Source organism: Suricata suricatta, chromosome 8, assembly GCF_006229205.1.
Source record: "Suricata suricatta isolate VVHF042 chromosome 8, meerkat_22Aug2017_6uvM2_HiC, whole genome shotgun sequence".
Taxonomy (NCBI): Eukaryota; Metazoa; Chordata; class Mammalia; order Carnivora; family Herpestidae; genus Suricata; species Suricata suricatta.
This window is the reverse complement of record NC_043707.1, coordinates 23,340,690-23,359,388: the sequence shown is the minus strand read 5'-3', so window position 1 is coordinate 23,359,388 and position 18,699 is coordinate 23,340,690. Positions and strand designations below refer to the sequence as shown.

At 40.7% G+C, this 18,699-nt stretch overlaps 1 protein-coding gene across 5 annotated transcripts in view; it reads right to left on the bottom strand.

Annotated features, from left to right (window-relative positions):
- Positions 1-18,699, bottom strand: part of RABGEF1 (RAB guanine nucleotide exchange factor 1) — a 61,062-nt gene that overhangs the window by 42,110 nt on the left and 253 nt on the right. The window contains exon 1 of one of the 5 annotated variants that reach the window (XM_029949444.1): positions 9,666-9,686. The exons of 3 other annotated variants lie outside the window; for them this stretch is intronic. The gene's annotated coding sequence lies outside the window, so the exon portion shown is untranslated. Of the gene's footprint in view, positions 1-9,665; positions 9,687-18,699 lie in introns of those variants that run through there. One more of the 5 variants, XM_029949445.1, reaches the window with a different exon arrangement.

Sequence of the window (18,699 nt, the reverse complement as noted above, 5' to 3'; positions counted from 1 at the left end):
TTACGCTAAGTCAGACAAGCCAGTCATATAAGGCCATGTATTATATAATCCCCTTTGTGTGAGTGTTCAGAACAGGGAAATCTAGAGAGACAGAAAGTAGATTAGCAGTCGCTTTGGACTAAGGGGGAGAGGGTGAGAATAAAGGAGCTAGCTAAAGAGTACGAGGTTCCTTTTTAGAGGATGAAAATGTTCTCAAGTTGGCTATCATGATGGTTGCCATTGAACTATTTGACCTTTAAATGGGTGAATTCTATGGTATGTAAGTTATATTTCAATAAGGTTGTTTTAAAAATACATATCTTGGAGATACTGCAGGTTGAGGCCGAGATCACCACAAGAAAGCAAAGGTCACAATAAAGTGAGTCAAATAAATTTTTTGGTTTCCCAGTGCATATAAAAGTTAGGTTTACACTGTACTGTAGTCCATTAAGTGTTCAACAGTATTACGTCTAAAAAACAATGTACTTAAAAATACTTTACTGCTAAAAAATGTGAACTATCATCTAAGCTTTCAGTGAACTGTAATCACTGATCATAGATATCATAACAAATAACGAAAACATTCAAAATATTGCAAGAATTACCAGATTTTGCGACATGACACAGAAACATGGAAGTGAGCAAATGCTGTTGGAAAAATGGCGCTGAGACTTGCTCAATGCAGGGCTGTCACACAAATCTTCAATTTGTAAAAAATGCGGTATCTGTGAAGCTCAATAAAGCAAAGTGCAATAAAACACGGTATGCCTGTAAAAATCCGCAGAGGAGGGCAGGATGGGAAGCCGGAGAGATTTAAAGAACTATTGGCTTTGAAGGTGGAGCAACTCTAAGCCAAAGAATGTGGGTGGCTTCTAGAAGCTGAGAATGACCTGTCCTATAACCAAAATGAACTAAATTCTGACAGCATGAGTATGTCTGGAAGCAGATTTTCCCCACAGCCTCTAGATAAGAGCCCAGGCTGGGCTTTAACTCTTTTATTTTGACCTCTTGAGATCCTTAACAGAGTACCCAGCTGGGCCAGCCAGGACTTCTGCCTTGAAGAATTTTGGGACAATAAATGGATATTGTTTTAGGCTCTAAATTTGTGGCAATCTGTGATGGCCATAACAACCCAAAACTAACACAGGCTTCTTTTCCATGTCTCTTTTTGGGGGCCTTTGTACATGTGTTCCAACGCTGCCTAGGGCTGTGTGCCCTGCTGTTCACATGGTGACTGCTCTCTCATACTGTAGGTCTCAGCTGTCACATCCCACTGTCAGGAAGGCCTTCCTTGGCCACTCTATCTAAAGTGGCACCTCCCCCAAATCCCCAACTCTCACCTCCACACCGGCTCAGCATTATTTCTCTATATCCCATCTATATCAAACAAGGCAGGGTAAGCAAAGAGTTAACCAAACAGGCCTGAGTTGCTCAAAAATCGTGCACATTCTCAGAGACCCTGCTTGTGCGACCGGCTCATGGTCAGCTTCCGGGAATGGAAGTCTTGGAGTGCCCTTATGTTTTGTATGCCTGAAGCTTTGAACCACACTTTAGACAGTTTGCATAAATAGTGTGATGTATGGTGAACCCTGCTTTCTTTCTGGGGGTCTGGAGTTGCATTAACTATGGTCATATCATGAAGGCACCTGTGCCTACATGATCACACTTCAAAAAAAAAAAAAAAAAACCCTGGAATTCAAGGTTTAAGTGAGTTTCCTTAACAGAAAACACCTCACGTGTGCTGCTACAATTTGTTGCTGGCGGATTAAATGCACCCTGTGCAACTCCGCTGGGAGAAGACCATGGACGTTTATGCCTGGTATCCTCCACACCCTGCTCAATGCACTGTTTTCCTTTACTGATCCTGTTTTGTATCCTCTCACTGGCTATAAAACATCGCCCTGAGTACAGGAATTCTGTGAATCCTATCAGATTACTAAACCTGGGGGGAGTCTTGGAGATTATTGACATAGGGTGTGATTATAAAGGGTGGCATGAGGGAGCTCTTAGTGGTTATAGCATATCCTGTATCTTGACTGTGACACAGAACTGCTATACACAACACACATGGCAGATGCCAAATTCTTGGTTCTGATAGTATACTATAGTTATGTGAAATGTAGCATTTGGGGAAAACTGGGTAAAGAGTACACAGGGCCTCTCTGTATTAACTTTGCAACTTCCTGTCCTTCAAATTAGAGAGGTTTAAAAAATTCCACTTAAAAAAATTTAAGTGACAACACATATGACTGAACCAATGTATACGAGACAATTAAACATATCACTCAGATTGCTTCTGAGTATGGAAAACAAAGAGAGAGAGGGAAATGCCGAAAGCACATGCCATGATTTGAAAGGCAGCTCTGTCTCTGTGGGGCAAAGCAGTTACAGTCCACACGCCTACGGTAGACCCCAGAGACACATAAACAGCAGAACCTCTTCCGTTAGGCAGAAACTTACGGGGATCAACTGCCTGACCCTCAATTCTGTCTTTTCTGCACAGAAAGACCTATCGCTCACGAGTCAGTGGAGCCATAACCCAGAGGCAAGCTACCCCCACCACTGCACCCAGGAGGAAGGCCAGAGGGACATATGCAGATCCTGTTTGAGCACTGCATTCAAGTAAGTAGGCTTTTATTGAGCAAGCTGGGCATAAAGAATGCATAATTCACTTGGCCCACTGCATTAGGGAAGACAGAGTAAAAATGACCTCTACTGCTGAGACAGTGGAGATCCCTGTCAATTCTGCCCCGGGGCTAGTCTTCAATCTGGGTTGAGGGGCCCAGAGGCCAGAGGAGTACAAATCCCAGTTAGGTGTGTTCTTCTGTAAGACTCTGCATGTAAACCAAACCCACCTCATAAAATAAGCAAAAAAATAATAAAATAAAATAAAAAATGAAATGAAATAAAATAAAATAAAATAAAAATTTGTGGATTTGAGTAGCTTTCCACTATCTTTCTTATGAGAGTCCTACTTCTTGTTTTTGGGTTCAATGTCATGTTCTCATCGTTCATTCCTCTCGGCTGCAATTTATAGGAAACATCCAATCAACTCAACTAAAATGATATACTGTCCTTTGACCTCAGTGAAGAAATAAAACTAAGAGCTAAGCTTTTTTCCTTAAATTTGATTTTCTCCATTTATGGAAGTATAAGATGTTTAATCTATAAAACCTGATATGTATAAGTAGACAAGTAGAAAAGAAAGTAAAAACATCACCCAGAGACATTCACTATATTCTTTAAGTATATATATTCTTGATAAATATATATGTATATTCTTGTAGCTTTCTCTACTCATCACTTATTTAACAAATAACTATACACTGACTTACATTCTATGATATGCACTTTACAAACGTAAAAGTAAAAGTAAAGTTTCAGCCCTTGGAGCACCTGCTATGTAGTATGGGAGATAAAAACTATATACCTAGAAGGCCTGAAAGAAGAATTTACAACACTATGAACAATGAGGAAATAATTAATTTTAGATTATAAAATCACACAAAAGAATTTAAATTTATGTAAAACAAGCTAAATATGTATACATGAAATCCATAAAGCTCTTACAATAGTCTAACAATGACAAGTGTGGAAATATAAAAAGAGATCCCATCACAATAGTTTCAAAATGTAAAACCAGCCAGGAAATACTGTAATAGGAAAATTATGTGATTTATAGTGAATAATGAGATATAAAGAAAGCTAAAGTAGTTGGCAAGACATACCAATTTTTACTGAGGAAACTAAATTTATAAATGATGTGTTTAAAAAATTTCAAGCTTACTACAAATGACAATAAAATTTCAAAAGACGTTTCTTTAAAGTTTTTAAAATAATTTGGGAGAGAGAGAGCACTCAAGCACCCAGGGGAGGGGCATAGAGAGAGTCAGAGAGAGAGAATCTCAAGCAGGCTCAGCACTGTCAGCACAGAGCTCAACACATGAACAGTGAGATCATGACCTGAGCCAAAATCAAGAATCAGATGCTTAACTGACTTATTGCACCTTATTGCACTTTTAAAGGACTGAGGGGCTATTTAAACTTAAAAACTGAAGGGAATTAAAAAAAAAAAAACCAGATTTAAATACATAAATGGAAACGTCTATCTAGTTTTTTAAAGGCCCACTTAGAAAATGGAACGGCAAGGGCACCTGGATGGCTCAGTTTGGTAAGCATCCCACTCTTGGTTTCAGCTTAGGTCATGAGAGCCTGACATGGGGCTCTGTGCTGACAGTGTGGAGCCTGCCTTTTCTCCGCCTTCCCCTGCTCGTGCTGGTTCTCTCTCAATAATAAACATTAATGAAATAAAACATTAAAAAAAATAGGCAAATGTTTTAAGAAAATACAACAATGAAGTATTTTATCATATTTAGTAATTATATGAAGAAAAAGAAATTGTAAATCTCTGATATGCAAGATAAGGATATGATGAGTAGACCAATCACAAAATGGGAAAAGCTTCTGAGAAACAGAATGTCAAAGGGTTTCTGCATTTTATTTTTGTTTATTTTTATTAAAGTTTATTTCTGAAAGGGGGGAGGGGGAGGAGGAGGGAGAAGCAGAGAGACAGACAGAGAGAGAGAGGGGGGGGGAGAGAGAGAGAGAGAGAGAGAGAGAGAGAGAGAGAGAGAGAGAGAGAGAGAGAGAGAATCCCAAACAGGCTCCACATTGAACGTGGCTCAATCCCACAACTGTGAGATCAAGACATGAGCTGAAATAAAGAGTTGAATGCTAAACCAACTGAGCCACTCAGGCACCTGTTAAGGTTTCTGCATTTAAAATTTTGATATATACAACTAAACTGGCTTCACAGAATGACTGTATCCATCTACATCCCTACCTACTGTGTATGAGAGAATTTACTTTCCTGTAAACTCATAAATACTGCATTATTAATCTTTATTTTGTCCATCTGAAAAGTAAAAAAATCGTTCCTTGTTTTTACATGCATTTCCCAAACCATCTTTAATATTTACTGGCCATTAGCATATCTTCTTTGAAGAACTGAACCATTTGCGTTCTTTGCTCATTTTTCTATGTCATCTGTCTTCCTTGGTTTTCCATTGAAGTATAATTGACATATAATCTTTTTTGTCTCTTTATAGGTGCTCTTTTTATGTCATCTTTGAGTCCTTCACTTTGTTAGTCCTTCACTTCACTAACTTTCATATCGTTAAATACACTGCTTCCAAAATGAATGTAAATGCCCCACAGAGAAGCAGCGTCAGAGTTCCGGTGTTAAACACGACAAAACAAAGTGCCCCGCCACTGGCCTGCCCCAGGGATCCCGAGTGGCAGTCACACCCATGAAACAGAACGAGGAGCTCACACTGCTGGAATGGGCAGAGCCGGCAGAGCAGCATTCTTACCGAGTAAGTTCTCGACAACAATCTTCCATTGTATTAAGTCGCACCCTCTCCAGATAAGTGAAATTAGGATTCCAATCTGAGCGTGCCACTCTGCCCAGGCTAACAACCCAAACCTGCATACTACCTAACTGGCTGCTCCGGTCTACTTCCCCCCTCTCTTCCTCGGCAGCAGCCAATTCCCCAAATGGTCAGCTTATTCGATAAGCAAACGACCAAATACTCTCTCTTAACTCCACTCAAACTAGCAACAGACTACAACACATAACATGCTTTCAGCCACTAACAGCTTCATTTTTTTGGATACAACTTTGAGTTACAGCTTCGCTTTAGCTTTGCTTCAGTCATTTGCTGTGGCTGACCAAAGTGACACACACACACACACACACATCATGAGATAAGAGAAATACAAAAAGCAACTGCCCAGATGGAAAATGCATTTATTCAGATTTGTTAGCTGGCTCAATGAATTACATTATTCTCACTCTGAGAAGTGTCTTGTGTGTAATAAAAATTCAACCCAATTAATCTGCAGAGATTTCAGAAGTTAAAACCATACCATCTGTTGTGGGTTAAATTGTGTCCCCAAAAAAGGTTGAATTCAATACTGTGAATGAAACCTGCTTTGGAAATAAGCAGATGTGATTACAGAATAAGGTCACACTCTTTTAGGGTGGTCCCTAATTCCAATAACTGGTGTCCTTACAAAAAGGCCCTGAAAGACACAAAGGCCATGTGGCCTCAGAGGCGGAGAGCGCAGCGATGTGGCCACAAGCCAAGGAACTACAAGACACCCAGCCAGCATCTCCAACCTTCAGAGACAGGGCCCTGCTAACACCTTGGTTTCAGATTTCTAGCCTCCAGAACAGTGAGAGAATAAATTTTTGTTATTCTAGGCCACCCAATTTGTTGGCAGCAGCCCTAGAAAACTATGAAAATCATCTAGGAAGAATGTAAACCGTAATTGTAAACAAATAATCGAAAGAAATGAGGTTTCCATAAGTTAACACAGAACTTTGGGTTCACAGCATCACTTGCTCTTTATAAAGTGGGTAATCACATCTCCCAGTTGATGAGAACAGTCCTGGCTTATGCCTGATGCCCTAGCAAAAAGGCATCTATTTGATTCTCGAAAGTGACCGGCTCTAGATAATAAATTACATGGTCCTCTTATTTATGAACAAGCCTATAAAACCCTCCTGTGAGTCCACCCTCAAATTCCATCCTGTCCAGATAGCATCTGACTCCCTTTTTCCCCCTGACAGAATAATTCTATCCTCTGGTTTTACAGTGTTTTATAAATACAGCTATTATAATACACTCTATTATAATAACTTGCTTATGTGGCCATTCCACATACACAGACATAGCACTGTTCTGCCATGACCCGAGTGAGTAATCCATACACATTTCCTAAATGTATTAAATTCTTTATTCAGAAGACCAACAAAGTACCTGAACAGACCATTTTCTTTCACTTCTGTCCGATATACACTCTCCAGGGCACAATGCACGTAGGAGTAGAAAATTAAACTGCAAAATGACTAACTTATGAAGCAACTGTTCTCAAATTTTAGCATGCATCAGTATCATGTGGAGGGCTTTTTAAAGCAGAGTACTTCCTGGCTCCCAACCCAGTTTCTGATTCAGGAGGTCAAGGGTAACTAGGGCCAGAGAATCTACAATCCTAAAAAGTTCCCAGGTGATGTGGCGAAGGACCACTCTTTGAGAACCACTGCGATAAAGCGAGCACAACAATTATTAAAAGATTAATTTCTTCTCACAACTTCATTACTAGTGGGAGACTTTCCTCTCTGAATACAATGGAGTAGCTTGTGACAGACCAACATTCCTACAGGGAATGAAGAAAGCTAAATACATTTTGTAAACATTTTTTCAATGTTTATTTTGGAAAGACAGAGAGAGACAGAGTTTGAGTACGGAAGGGGCAGAGAGAGAGGGAGTCACAGAATCCAGGCTATCAGCTGTCAGCACAGAGCCCAATGAGGGGCTCAAACCCATGAACCCTGAGATCATGACCTAAGCCAAAGTTGGACGCCCAACCGAATGAGCCACTGAGGCGCCCCTAGATACATTTTTTAAAATCAATGTTTAAAGGCATCAAAAATCAGATGAAACAATCAAGACTAGAAGCCTCTGGATTCCGGAAAAAGAAAGGAGCAGTAGAGAACTAAAGTGACATTCTGCGGCCACTTTTTCACCAAATACATTTGCTGATTCTGGCGGGAACGGCTGAGAATCCAGACTGACTATAGACAGAGGAACAGGATAGATTTTGGAAGATATGAAAGAAAGGCAAGACTCAGAAGCCAAAATCCCATACAAAGAGGTGAGCCAAAGAGCTGGGTTTAACAGGAGGCTGGTTTTCCCCTAAGGACATTTACCACATTCTACAGTGGCACAGAGAGAGCTTCAAAACAAAACTGAAAACCTCTGAAAATCAACAGTGGAATTTTCAGGGGAGCCTGGCTGGCTAAGTTGGTAGAGCATGCAACTCTTGATTTGGGGTTGTAGGTTTGAGCTCCATGTTGGGTGTAGAGATTACTTAAAAATAAAATCTTTAAAGAAAAAAAAAAAGAGTGGAATTTTCAGTAATTTCACTGATCTCAAGAGACAAAGATTACAGTATAGAAACCACCAGGGGAAGAGATGCCTGTGAGTTCCCTAGACTATCAGTTAGAAGCCTGGTTGACTAGTGGTAAAGGCAAACCAAAGAAACTAGCCTTATCAACCCAGGAACACAATCTCGACCATTAGCTCAATCCCTAATGGGATTAGATGATAAATCCCTACTCTCACCTGGCTAGCAAAGGGCAGGACACATTTCCTCTCTGAAAAAGAATAGCATTGAAGTGTGTGGGTGTGACTCGGTGGGTGTGGCTCAGTTGGTTAAGCGACCAGCTCTTGATTTCTGTGCCAATGGCACAGAGTCTGCTTGGGATTCTCTCCCTCTCTCTCTCAAAAATAAATAAATAGGGGCACCTAGGTGGCTCAGTCGGCTGAGTGTCCAACTTCGGCTTAGGTTATGATCTCACAGTTTGTGGGTTCGAGCCCCACATCGGGCTCTGTGCTGACAGCTCAGAGCCTGGAATGTGCTTCGGATTCTGTGTCTCCCTCTCTCTCCGCCCCTCCCCTGCTCATAATCTGTTGCTCTCTGTCTCTCAAAAATAAATAAATGTTAAAATAAGTAAATAAATAAACTAAAAAAAAAAGAACAGCATCATCTGGAGCTTTGTTTTATTCATAAAACCCAGCATTCACCTAAAAGCCAAAAAGAAAAAAACAGATGCTCAGATGAAGCAGACAATGAAGTTAACAGACTTTTTATTTTATTTTATTTTTTAGAGAGAAAGAATCCTGGGAAGGAGAGGGAGAGGGTGATGGAAGGGGGAGGGGGAGAATGGAGAGGGTGAAGGAAGGGGGGAGGGGAGAGGGAAGGGAAGAGATAGGGAGGGAGGAGGGGGTAGAAAGAGAGAAGCAGGGCAGGAGCTCACCTTATGCAGGACTTAAAACTCACGAACCGAACCGTGAGTTCATCACCTGAACTGAAGTTGAAGCCTTAACTGAGCAGACCCAAGCACACCAAAAGAAAGACTTTTAGGGTTACCTGGGTGGCTCAGTCTGCTAAGCCTCTGACTTCAGTGCAGGTCATGATTCACCGTTCTTGAGTTTGAACCCTGCCTAGGATTCTGTGCTGACAGCTCACACACAGCCTGGAGCTCGCTTCAGATTCTGTGTCTCTCTCTCTACCCCTCCCCTCCCAGTTCGTTCACTGTCACTGTCTCTCTCTCTCTCTCTCTCTCTCTCAAAAAAAATAAGTAAATAAAATAAACATTAAAAAAAAAGACTTTTAAATAATGATAGCTATTTAAATTTCCGATTTAAGAATATAGGTGAAAAATAGATAAAAAACAGGTGAAGAAAGGGGGTAAGAACATACTTTAAAAATGAAGACTTTCAACTGAGAATTGTAATCTCTAAGAATTGAACTGAAATGCTAGATCTGAAAAGTATAATAACCAAAATTAAGAATTCAAAGGGTAGATTTAACAACAGACCAGGCCTAGCAGATAAGAGGAAACTGGAACCCAAGTCAATAAAATACATCCATACAGAAGCAGAGAGAAAAACTAATACGAAATACGGGGTGAGGGGTGCGGGAAGGAGGTGGTGGGCAATATAAAAAGAATAAGGAACATTGTGGAAAAGTATACCAAGTATGTAACTGGAGCTCCTCAAAAGAAGAGGAAAGAATGAATAAGACAGAACCAATATTAGAAGTAAGAACCAGGGCACCTGGATGGCTCAGTCGGTCGACTGTTCCATTCTTGATTTTGGCTCAGGTTATAATCTCATGGATTCATGAATGGAGCCCCTCCTCGGGCTCTGTGCTAAGTGTGGAGCCTGTTTAAGATTCTCTCTCTCTCTATCCTCCTCGGTCCCTTTCATCTGCTGGCACATGTGCTCTCTCTAAAACAAAATTAAAAAAATAAATAAAAGAATGAAATTTTCAAAATTGATAAAAATACAAACCACAAATCCAAGAAATTCTGTGAACCTAAAAGCGAAACACACATACACACACACACACACACACACACACACAAATACACACACAAAGACATAGCGCACTTAAAATTTTGATAATCAAAAACAAAGAGAAACTTTTAAAAGTAACCAGTGGGAAAGAAGTACATTAATTTCATAGGTGCAACAGTAAAACTAACAGCTACATGCTCAAAAGAAATCACTAAAAGCCAGAAGACAACAGATGACCTCTTTTCAGTGCTAGGAAAAAAAAAAAATCCCCACCTAGAATGTGCTGCTCAGTGACTATATCCTTTAAAAATAAAGGCAGAATAAAGACATTTTCAGACAAAAACTGAAAGAATTCATTATGAGCCCACCTGCCTTAGAAGAAATACCAGAGGGAACTCTTCAAATGGAAAGAAAAATTAGCCTATCTCAAAGAGAAACACAGAAATACAGGCAGGGATGAAGAGCAATGGAAGCAGTAAATATGTACATCCATCTACACAAATACTTATTACATAAAACAATAATTTCTTACAGGTCTCAAAATATAGGTAGAATCTACGGGTAAAACAGTAACACAACAAGGCAAGAAAATGACAAACTGAGTTAGTGTCTAAAGCTCTAGCATTATTGGAGAAGTGATAAAAGTTATTAATTTTTATTAGACTGCCGTAGGTCAAGGGTATATGTTATAATTGCTAGTATAATCACAAAAAGAATAGTAAAAGAATGTGTAAGCAATTACTACAGGGAAAATATTAAATAGCTGAATAATAAATAATCCAAGAGATGGCAAGAAAAAAGGAAAAGGGAACAAAACTGGTGAGTCAAAAAGAAAACTTATCAAAAGATAGTAGATCTAACACCAAACACAGTGACAATCACGTTACATGAAAATGGACTTACTATTCTAATTTAAAGATTAAAACACACTAAAGGGGCACGGGGGTGGCTCAGTCGGTTGAGCCTCCGGCTTCAGCTCAGGTCAGATCTCACGTTCGTGGGTTCGAGCCCCGCGGCGTCAGGCTCTGTGCTGACAGCTAGCTCAGAGACTGGAGCCTGCTTCCGGTTCTGTGTCTCCTTCTCTCTCTGCCCCTCCCCCTCTCATGCTCTGTCTCTCTCTGCATCAAAAATAAATAAAACATTAAAATAAATAAATAAATAAAACACACTAAAGAAAAAAACTAAATTCAATCATCATGATGCTTTTGAGGACAAAAAAAATTATATATAAGGATGGAAAAGGATACAGCATGCAACATTTACCAAAAGAAAGCTAGTAAAGCTATACTGATATACAAAGTGGACTTGAAGGCAAAAAGCACTACTAATGGTTAAAGGATAAATGTGCTAATTCACCAAGAAAATTCTAATGTGAGCCAAGTGGTTAGAAATTAGTAATCACTGGGAGCTAATAAGAAGGTCATTTTACCAATGACCCTGAAGGCCAATGCAAAGCAATGGCTGCAACCAACTCTTTTTAGAAAAATCTATGGCAGCTCAAAGGGTAGAACTACACATTAACATGGAGCATAAATACCAGACTTCTTTGCAATATGATAAAGCTCACACAGGGACACCTGGGTGGCTCAGCTGGCTGAGGATCCAACTTCAGCTCAGGGTGTGATCTGGTGAGTTCTAGCACCACATCGAGCTTGGGGCTGTCAGCACAGAGCCTGCTGCAGACTCTCTGTCCCCTTGGCTCCCTGCCCCTCCCCAGCCTGTGCCGGCTCATTAGTGTGCTCTCTCTCAAAAAATTTTAAAACTCTCATACATATACCATATGTGAATTCTGAAATGCTTCCATAAACTAGTAAACAATTTTTTTTATCACAAAATAAAACGTAGACAGTCCTAGAAACAAACAAACATTAATAAAGATCAGAGGATATTCTGGGATAATAAAATGTTTACTAGACTGGGTAGTTTGATAAAGTCACTAAAATTCGTTAACTATAAAAACTAGACTTCCTGAAATTAAACTCAGAAAAAGGAGAAAACAAAACTTAAAAAAAAATACTCAGATTCTGCCTCTCCAAATATAGCTCAAGTGTGGATTGAAGCATGAAGCTGAAATCTTTGCATTATACTTACCTAAATGGCAGACTCACCATCCTAACAATGAGTGGTTGTGTTTGGGGCTGGACCTGGCTGGGCCTAAAATCCAACCTCCCGATTAGCTTTTCTGTTACAACCTAAGAACCTTCAACTTCAGAAGATCTCAGCTGATTTCTCAAGCACTATTTTATTTACATATAAATAAAATAATAAGTTGAGATTTTTATTTTTTAACTTATTTATTCAATTCCTAGACCAAAGTACTAAAAAGACAAAAGTTTCCCTCCCCGCCCCCTCTCTTTCTTTTTTGGTAGCCCATACAGGGATTGAAAAGATCTTCTTCAGAGAAATAGCCTGTAACTTCTTATGGGTAACAACAAAAAAGTATCTGCAATTATGTTCCCAAATGTGTCTAAGAACAAAAGTAGGCTCTTGGGAGAAAGTCGTGTCTACATATAGCTGATAGTCAAAGAACATCAGCAGTTAGCTTAGGGTATGGAAACACTTTGCCGTCTGATTATTCCTCGTAAATGATACTTAGATGTGTCCACCATGATTACATAACCTTTGAAGCCCTAGACAAAATCTACACACTTTCCACACTATGAGAACAACTGCAATGGCTAATTAGTCAATATAAAGACAGATATAATCCAGCTTGCTATGTGGAAGCCAAGCATATTACTTCTGGAGACACTAATTATAATGGGTTTTAGACATTTTATTAGCCTACAGTTTTTTGTTTTCTCATTTTTTATTTGCATTCTTCTTTTTTTCTAATTTTTTTTTTTTTGATACTGAGAGAGACAGAGCATGAGAGGGGGAGGGTCAGAGAGAGAAGGAGACACAGAACTGGAAGCAGGCTCCAGGCTCTGAGCTAGCTGTCAGCACAGAGCCCGATGCGGGGCTCGAACCCACGAACGTGAGATCTGACCTGAGCCGAAGCCGGAGGCTCAACCAACTGAGCCACCCATGCGCCCCTTGCATTCTTCTTTTAATATTGTATTCGAAACTGTGGTCACTAGCCCAGCTGATTTTTCAGGAACACGTTTAAAAAAACAATGCTGAAAGTGATATGGAAATGCAATTAAGGAACCATTAAGTTACATAACTACATTTAGGCAACAACAGTTCCACCCATTGTTTACTGATTAAAGGCAAATAAGGATGTTCTCTGTTCTCTAGTTTCATAGGCTAGGTCACAAATTTACAATATACTGTAGGAACTGTATTACAATACTTCAAAAAACAAAAACCAAACAAGCAATCTGGAATTACCTGAAAGAGCTATATTTGAAAATCCACAATAAATGATGGTTTACTTATCTATACGACTCTAATGCAATACAATTCCTAACAGAATGAGAGTTAAGAACACATACACCTAGTAACGGCTTTACTTCCGAAAACATAACCTAAATTCATCCCAAATCACAGCAGTGAGATCACCAGCTGAAGTTTTACTCTAAAATTTAAATATAAACCTCTTTTTTTAAGAATGGTACACTATCTTTTGTTTTTCTTTTACACTATACCATTGTGGCTTTCCTGATCTTGAGACAAATTTAGAGCAAACACAAAAAATATGTGCATTTTAGATGCAAACAAACACATAAAATAGTATCCCCACTTTGCCAATCCCAAATGATGCTTCAAAGACTCCCCTTCCCCGCACAACCCCCCCCCCCCAGCTTCACAAAGTAGAGCCAAATGCCTTGAAGCTATAGCTCCCAGACCATTATTCAGATAGGAAGATCCTGTGCACTGCCCTTTCCTAACGGTGGGTTCCACTACTTGCCAATGTGCTTACCGCTATTACCTGTGTGTGCCTGGGCCCACCTTGTGAGCTCACAGTCTAGTCCGCCCAGATCACTGAGTTGGCTGGACCACCTGAGTTCAAATCTCCATCACCTCTTGCCTGACCTGAAGCAAGTTACTACTCTGAACCACATTTCTATTTTTAAGGAGGAGAGGACCACACTGAGATATACATGTGAAGGGCTTAGTACTCGCCCAGTGCCTGGCCCACAGGAGCACTTGATAAATTTGAACTATTATTACTTAAAAAGGCAGCTTTTTCACTTGAGCAAAATATAGATGTATTAATTTTCTAGACACTCCTTCTAAGATGAGTAGATCTGTTGCCCTTTCAAAGATAAATTATATACCTGGACTTTTTGAGCCAATGTTCTCTGTGCTGCAGCTAACACCCCAAACCTACTTCTAGAGATGAATCTTAGGTCTGTGTTTGGTATTCCCTAAGTCCATCTGTATGGGGAGCTGAGGGGACTTTCAGTTAAGTATTCGTCCTTGTTGGACTCCTCCATTTTCATATTCCCCATGAAAAATATGGCTCTATGACTAGACAACATAAAAAAATAGATGGGGGCGCCTGGGTGGCTCAGTCAGTAAGCGTCCGATTTCAGCTCAGGTCATGATCTCACGGTTCGTGGGTTCAAGCCCTGCATTGGGCTGTGCTGACAGCTCAGAGCCTGGAGCCTGTTTCAGAGTCTGTGTCTCCCTCTCTCTCTGTCCCTCCCTTGTTTGCACTCTGTCTCTCTCTGTCTCAAAAATAAACAAATGTCAAAAAAAATTTTTTTTTAAATAGATGTACTCGAGGAACTTGTCAGGAAGCACAAACTCAAATCCCTGATTTGCTGATAACTTTATAACAAAAAGCTCCACTGAGAAACAAAATATTTATGGAAGAGAACCCAAAGGATGTACAGTCCCCATCTACTTACCTAGATCATCTAAAACAGATCCATAAATTAAATCAGTATAGAAAGCTACGTACTTAGATCACATTATTTTGCCAGCACCAGAACTGCTTTTACTGGATTATGTTTTGTCATCAATCTACAATGAGGCAATGAAGAATTTTAATTAAAAAGCAAAGTAAAACACAATACAGCCCTTTGACTTGCATACTGTTATTTACTTAAGGATGTAGCTGACAAATCTGTCAATACAAGGAGTCTGGGAATCCAAAGAGAGACTGGTCTTTTATGATTACTGAACTATGCAACTAATTGATTATACTGCTTTCTGAACAGGATACTAAAAAGCAGAGTCAAATTTGTAGCCTTCTAACAAACACTTAAGACTTCAATCCAAGTACCTTGCGCACACATCTCATTCCATCTCAGTGAGAATCTTCCAGATCTCAATTTTCATGTTAATTTTTTCCCTCAGTGCTAAATTCATCACCTCCTGATTTTGTTATGTTCTCAATAACATATCGTATCTTTGTAAGTCATTCTGAATCCTTTCTGAAACATGATGTGATGTAAGTAAATGACATGCTCCATTTAAAAAACATTATAGCACAATAAGATACTTTCTCCCATTAATAAGCATTTTATGAGTTCAATTTCTAAGGCATTACCTTTTTTTGTGCTCCAAAAAAAAAAGAGAAATATTGCAAATACTGTGTCTAAAACCAGGAAACTCTGGGGCACCTGGGTGGCTCAGTCGGTTAAGCGGCTGGCTTCGGCTCAGGTCAGATCTCACGTTCGTGGGTTCGAGCCCCGCGTCGGGCTCTGTGCTGACAGCTAGCTCAGAGCCTGGAGCCTGTCTTCAGATTCTGTACCTCCCTCTCTCTGTGACCCTCCCCTGCTTGCTCTGTCTCTCAAAAAATAAATTATAAAAAATAAAATTAGGAAATTCTAACAACAGGAACTACAAAAATAAAACTTTCATTATGTATTTTTAACTTTGAAGCACACAGAAATTTATAAATATATCCCATGTAAAAATCCCCCAAAAGTCATGGTTAATTTTAAAACACACACCAAATCACCATAAATGCAACTGCAATTATTTATTCTGAATGGGAACTAAAGAGATTAGCTTCAAAAATGATTCAACAGAAGGCGCTTCCACTCTTTCTGAGCTGCCCGGCTCGTGGTGGCTCAGAGAATGCTGCCAGCCGTCCCTTAAGGTGAGACAGCACAGAATTCAGAGCCCCAAAGACTCCTGCTACATCCCTGCTTCAGGGATTTTAGCAACCTCCTTGATGTCATCTGAGGAAAATAAAACGCTTAAGAATCTTAGTGTGTGCAATTTAACCCATTCCTGAACTCATACCTTCTGACTTCTAACCACATACTTATCTAACTAATTGATGATAATTACAGTTCTTCACCCTCCCGGTGACCATAAACAAGTAAGCTATGCTACCAGAAACATGAAAAAATGTTCTACTATACAATAAAAATTACACTTTCTACCCTACTGACCAGAACTTCATCAAACACAGGAATCTCACAGGGTAACTTGAAAGCAGGGTAACGCATAAGAGTACAGCTTTTTCTTAAAGCATGTTAGGAGCTTTATCCACATATCAAGCAAATAAAATATATGCTATGTAATCTCAAGTGGGATGGGATGAAGGCAAGTCCATTGTTGTTTCTCTAAGTGTTTATTTGACAAGACTCTAAATTATTCCTAGGCATTCCAGTAATATGAAATACACATCATGTTTCTGTGATGCTTTATGATAAAAATAAGCATTTAATAAGACTTTCAAAATGTTTGACTTCTGTGAAACTCTTGTTTTTAGTGTGATAACTTTATTTATGGGTTAAGAAGCTACTTAACAGTATTTCTTTTATTTTTTAAAATGTTTTTTATTTATTTTTGAAAGACAGAGAGAGACATTGCGAGCAGGGGAGGGTCAGGGAGAGACAGGGAGATACAGAATCCGAAGCAGGCTCCTGGCTCTGAGCTGTCACCACAGAGACCGACACGGGGCTCAAACCCACGAACCGCGAGATCATGACCTGAGCCGAAGCCGGACGCTTAACCGACTGAGCCACCCAGGCGCCCTCAGCATTTCTATTCTGAAGCACAGAACAGACAAGCGTGTTACTCAGCTTTCCTCTCCATGTTAGGGATGGGTCCTCTCTGCTACAGATCTTTACTTTGCAAACAATAAAAACACATGTGCCAAAAATTAAACTCATAGTCAAGATTGAAATTCTACGTCTACAGCCAAAGACTGACACAAGTAAGTGAAACAAGCTCTTAGTTCTTCTATATGTAGATATTAAAATAAGTACTGATGATCCCCACCCCTCCAAACCAACATCAGAAATCAATGAAGTCTCATCAAGTTAACAAGAACTCATGGAACACGTGTGAATGCCTAACTCAGTGTGAGAATGCAAACAGACAGAAGTACAATTCCTGTTTATAGAAGCTTACAAATGAGAGGCTCAGACACTTTTTACACAATGAAACAACTAGTAAATGGGCATACAACTCAATTCAAACATTTAATGAGCACATAATCAAGCACCACACTGGGCCCATACCGTCTTCATCAGCCAAACAGCAGCCTGCGTGCAGTATCTACCTAAAATTCCATTTTAATCTTGGAAAGACCCTCCTTAAAACCCTGCCTCGGTTTTGTCATCATCAGCTCCTGCCCTGCACGTTTTTACTTTTCAAAATCCATCTCCTAGCAGTTATTGGCCTATTGTCCTCTTACTTGTCCCACCCCCACATTGCCACCTACCCCTAAAATTCCCACCCAACCTTGTTAGTTTCAAAGTTATCATCCTTCAAGATACTTCCATAAAGTATTCCCTGATTATCTTTCTTCACCCTCCATACCCTGCAGTGTCCCTCCTCAGGGCTCCCTCTAAGCTCCATTTACCACACTGTTCGGAAAGTTATCTTCACTGTCCCTAACTCCTAGAGAGAAAAAACAGGATTGCTTGGAAGGTCCGTGAAATTTCAAACCCTGATGAACTCTTCTTAATCTTCCGCATAACAATCAGTAACGCTTACAAGTTAACATTATTTATCATTAAATGGATTAACAACACAATCAAACCTTACCCGTCTGGCATGCTTTCTTGTTTTAACTATTTTATATTAACAAGCTTTTTAAAAAGCAGCTTCAGGTTTACAGGAAAAAAGTACTCTTTTTTTCATCTCACAAACAAAATTAAAACTCTTCACAGCCAAAAAAACGACTCCCCTGGAGTTGCTGATGCTGTCAACTCGTCTTGACAGATTTTCACATCTAATCTCAGGGGTAAAAGGAGCCCACCAGAGGCCACTGACACACTTCCCAACCACAGGACTTGTTCACCGGCGCCGAGGCACCGCCAGATGTCTGTGACCTACTCTCTAAAGTGGCTGAGTCCCTCCCTCCCGGTGACTAAACTTCCGCGATGGGCATCACCTCTGCTCTCCTCTAAGCCAGTTCGGAAGCAGGGACTTCTGCTCCTAACTCCAGGCCCACAGCCTCCCCGTCAACCACGGCGCGAAAGTTAGGACCGGTGTTCAAGTCCCCGCATCACTTAAGACTGCACCCTCCCGGCTCCGGGACGTTTTCCTCCCCGGCGCTCCTGCCAAGGCCGGCCTGCGATCTGGGTCTGAGCCGCCCACCCGGACGGACCCCCGAGGGGCCCAGGGCACGAGCCGACCGGCCGCCACCACAGGTGTCCCCTCCGACTCCGCAGCCGGCCAAAAGGAAGCCATCCTGCGAGGGGTGGACGGGTGGCAGGAGGCGGCCAGGAAATGACCAGCGTCTGTCCGTCGGAGTTGGGCCGGGCCGTGGAGAACTTGGCGACGAGCGCTTAAAAAGGGGCAGGCTCAGCACGACGAGGGCTGAGGCGGCCGGCGACCGCCCGGGGCCGGGCAGGGCCGCGCCGCGGGACCCCGGGTTGGGACCGACAGCGGCTGGAAGCACCGAAGCGAAACGGCCCCGGCCGGGCAGACG